Here is a 4,730-nt window from a genome sequence, read left to right on the forward strand (position 1 = left end):
TCATCCTATTTATTTCTGTTTGTCATACATTTGAATCGAGGAATCGACCGTAAAGATTCTGGAAACTGATTTTTGGATTCGTAAGGAATAATCCTCATCGACTATCTGGAAAAGAATAAAACTATTTCATGTACATATTATTGATCGTTATTGAACCGTTGGAAAACTGAGCTACAAGAGTAATTTTCCTTCACGAAAATGCACAATCTCACACCTCAGCATTTGTAGTCGCAAAATTAACGGAAATTGGTTTCCAACTCGTGATGACCACAGTACTAGCAATCTCGAGCATCTTCACCTTCTATCATAGTTTTACCAATGATTTACAGAGTCGTTATGCCATCAGGGCCTCCAGAAAGTTCAGTGTCATTTGTGTCCATATGACAACTCTGAAAATTTAGTAACCACCTATAAAATATTTTAATATAAGATGCATAATTTTTTGAAAATTCTTCCTCTTCTTCCATTCAATGGATGCCAAACAGAAAGAAATCTGCCGATCCGGCTGAAAGTTGGTGTTTGTTCTTCCAAAAGATGCGACTAACTAAACATTACCTCGATACGCACCAGTAGTGCCATATCTCGTACCTTGTATGGGCTTTTCATACAACCCCCGTATTATCATAATCTTCCAACCTCAACAGTATCCCTTTACTTAAAAGAAGTGATGTCATTTTAAATGCCTTTTGTTTCGTAGAAGTGAAAATGACATGCTAATTTAGTAATTTTGGTTACCCAAACCTTACTGTCTAACAAAAATATATTCAATTTTTTTTTATAAACGCTTGAAGGATTTTTTTAAAGGAATAAATTTTAATAAAATGAATCTATTGAGTATCAAATTTGGGGAAAGTTGAGCACTGACCGTTCAACATGATTTATACCACTATCAATATCTCCCTCGGAAAATACAATTTCGTAGTTTTAGGAAGATCATTTGTTTAACTTAGATTTGGTAGCTTAGGGCTAAGTAGATCAATATAAAAATATTAATTTCTAAAAATTTCTTACATATAATTTATGTTCTGTGTCACCTTGAAAACAATCCTGAACAAAAGTTAAGAAAGGACAAAATCCCAATTGATTCTTTGACATCAAATTTCATACAGCCCAATATTTTATAGATATAATTGAATCAATTATAGGCTCTGTATTTAAATTTTCTGGTCGAATATAAATGCTTCAAAATTTTAGTTATAGTTTAGAACCTCTATTTGATATAAGAGATATTTACTGAGCTCAACTTGGCCTTTCTATTGTAATGAATTAGTTTCTCATTATTTCATTTAAGGTCATATTTTCTCATAAAGAAGTTTCTTTGAGTTTCTAAGCCATATTTCATAGACTCATAATTCCCAGAGCGTAACTTTAAAAATGTTGATTGATGGTGTGCTTCATAGTGAAGCCGAAGATTGTGTCCTTTCAAAACTACAACTCTTTTGCTACAAATTATGGAAGAACAAGAAAGATGCGTTATTGTGGGATACACAAATAGAGTTGGAGAAATTGAATTTTCCTCCTGCTGGTGCTTTGTTTACACTAAATATATATTTCTTGGAGTGCAAGGAAAAGGACAAAGGTACTTTATAGTTACTAAATGATAATACACATAAAATACATTACAACAATTTAGTAAATTTAAGGTAAATGTCAATCAAGATCTTCTAGTTTTCTAAGCAACAAAGGCTAATTCAAATATTATCATAATGTTTCGTGTTCAATACGTTATATGATGGAAATTCAAATGTCATCGGCGGGCCGAATGAGCTTACATCACAAGTACGATCTGACCTGCAGGCTGTAATTTACCAAGGACTCCTGTGAGCAGTACCGGGCACGCGCAAACATGAATTCAAATACGCGGGCAACATTGGTCTATTGAAAAAACAACAACAATGCAACGTATTTGGTAAGAAAATAAGAAAATAAATAATGCCTATTAGTTACTTTGTGGGCGCCATCTTTATTGTGTTTTGTGATTCCAATCATGACCACTAAGTGTTGTGCTCCAGGGTGTAGAACTTGCTATGACAACCACAACAGTCTGGCTAACCAAAGAGATCCATTCCAAGAGAAACAGATCTGAAGAAAACAGGCTAAGCGCCATCCAAAAGTAGAAAGCTGTGTTCCTTGCATTTCAACGACTCTGATTTTAACTGTGAGTTTAAAAGAAGTCAGAACCTTGGCAAGGCTCTAAAGAAGAGGTAAGACAGCTGCTCACTTTTGATGCGTATGTTAATAACGTGCCTTCTTTTACAGGTACCTCAAACCAGATGTAGTACCATCCCTATAGCCAAACTGCCCCAACTACCACTCAACTCCTATAGCGTCATCAATACCAACTCAAGTTGCGACCACGTCACGTAGGGCTCAACAGTTCAATGACCTACTACAGCATTTGGAATTTGAACTCTTGAATTAGGAGTCCGTCCTCTCTGTGGAAGAACTTGGTGACAAATTGGCCAAGAGACGCTTCCATCAGCCTTCATCCTCATCACAAAACCAAGTGTTGTCCATTTGAAGCTATCCCATGATGAGAAATTGGGCCCCCAAGTAGTAGCCAGCATTCAGTTTGAGACAGATATGTCATTCAAAATGTACCACTCTGGCGTGTTGATCGACAAAAAGGCAGTGTCACACATCACCTCAGAAGGCAAGGTCAACACTGTGATTCAAGACATCAATTTGACTTCCATTCTAGGAGCAAAAGAAGAATTGAATCAAGGAGAGACCTGGAAAGACATTCTCAAAAAGTTAGCTTTTAAGCTCTCTTTCATTCGAGCTCAAATAGCTCTCCTCTTCACCAAACCAACAGCTACAAAATATTTTAACCACAAACTTGGCCTCTCTTTCTGAAGAGATTTAGTCGACTTTCTCATCGAGTGGCAAAGCACCTAGAGAAACCTTCCTAGCAACAACGTACCTTGCCGCAGCAGATCTGGCAGAGGATCTTCTCCTAGATGAAGACTTCTACTATGTAATCCTTGGCATGTTCCAGTCCGATCCCAACGAAAGAAAGTTCGGCTGGTACAAACAACTAAGTGGAGGTATCTACTACATCAGTGTGAGACAGATCCTGGAAGCGGAGAAAAATATTTGTATTCTGAGTCTTCTCAAATTCTCAGGTAAATAAGATATTTGTTAATAGTATGCTTCTTTTCTTAAGAATTACTTATTTTTACAATATAATAATATCATTACAATATTTTACTTTTTTAAATTTTCAAGTATGACTACTTCAGAAATTAAAGCTCTGCTGGATGAAGGCTGAGCTCATTTTGACTAACTGGCAACCAGACGACCTCCAGGAACTAGCTTCCAAGTGAGAAAGTAATTCTTTGAAGAAGAAGATCAGCTGTACATTATGCCAAGAGTTAACGGTCATCAGAGACACACCTCCGGACTCAATAACCTTCGATAGCACAACTAATCAGCATGTAAACATAAAAGAGTTCATCCATAATGAGCAGAGGGGGGGGTTGTCGACTCCATCTTACCTTCTCTACCTCTCCTGTCTTTATGCTCACTCCATGTTCTCTTACATCACAGCTACTCCTGAAGAGAAAGACAGTTTACATGGCAGCCCAAATCTTAGAGCTTCATTTTTTGCCACATTCATTGACAAGATGCCCGACAGTTTAAACTCTGACATTATTGACGTCGTGGGAGTAAAGTACGAGGAAGGACACTCCTGGTCAGGTTTTCTTCAAACAATTTCATTCCCTTTGTTTAATGTCATGAGTAAAAATATAAGTGCTAAACTGAAAGATGACATCCAACTTTTAACAAAAAAGAGCATGACAGATAAGAATTCAGAAGCTAACAGAAAAAAAAGCTAAATATCAATCAAAACCTTCTGACTTGTAGACTTTGACCAACTTTGTACGTTTTGATAGCGCCTTTTCTTTTTTATATGTTTGCAATGTTTATTTTGATTAAAGTAATAATAAAATACCACTTCTATTAGAAATATATAGCCTCATTTTTATTATTTTGATGATTTTCCCTTGCAAAATACTTTTAAAAACTCTTCACATTGTAGCAAAACACTTCAAGAGAGACATTCCATATAGAATAAACAAAGACTCATATTGGAAACGGGTGAGTGCAGTGTCCTGTCCTGCTTACAGGAGTCCTTGAATTTAGTGACCCTGGTTTACAGGGTGCGGAAGCAAAAATTAGAATTTTTTATAACTTTCATTGTTCAGAAAAATGTGGCATGTAGAAACAAATTAAGAGACAGATGATTTTTTTAAAAATGGGAGAGTCCCATCAGTAAATGGAACATACTGTTAGATGAATCACTAAATATATAGTATTAGCAAAGGATTACTTGGCGTTGCTCGAGCCAAGGAGAGAGCAGGAAATCAAAGAGAATATATACTACCAGCAATATGTATAATGAGGCCTTATATATCATAGGTAATGTACATAATTCCTGATGGTGTCAGGCAAACTATATAATTAACGCAATTTTTAAATTTATTTCCTAGGTATTATATTATATATAATGCCCACTGTCTTTTTTACGCAAAGGAACCTATTACTTACCTGTAGATTGAGAAATAGCTGCTGATGGAAGAGGGATTTCACGTTGGGGAACGTCTTTATTATCTTCGACTCTCACCAAATCGTTATGCATACAGTGAGTTGTGATGAGGCATATAGTTGTTTTAAGATTCCTCCTGTAGTTCCAAGCTTGTAAAATCCATCTTCCGTCACGTTCATAA

The 4,730-nt window shown here is 36.0% G+C and overlaps 1 long non-coding RNA gene across 1 annotated transcript; it reads left to right on the plus strand.

Moving 5' to 3' along the window:
• Positions 1-1,952: 1,952 nt before the first annotated feature.
• LOC121114536 (uncharacterized) lies at positions 1,953-3,970 on the plus strand. The gene is made up of 3 exons (XR_005863282.2): positions 1,953-2,158; positions 2,260-3,125; positions 3,229-3,970. It is a non-coding gene; the product is annotated as an uncharacterized lncRNA (long non-coding RNA).
• Positions 3,971-4,730: the final 760 nt, after the last annotated feature.

This window comes from Lepeophtheirus salmonis, chromosome 3 (genome assembly GCF_016086655.4).
Source record: "Lepeophtheirus salmonis chromosome 3, UVic_Lsal_1.4, whole genome shotgun sequence".
NCBI lineage: Eukaryota > Metazoa > Arthropoda > Copepoda > Siphonostomatoida > Caligidae > Lepeophtheirus > Lepeophtheirus salmonis.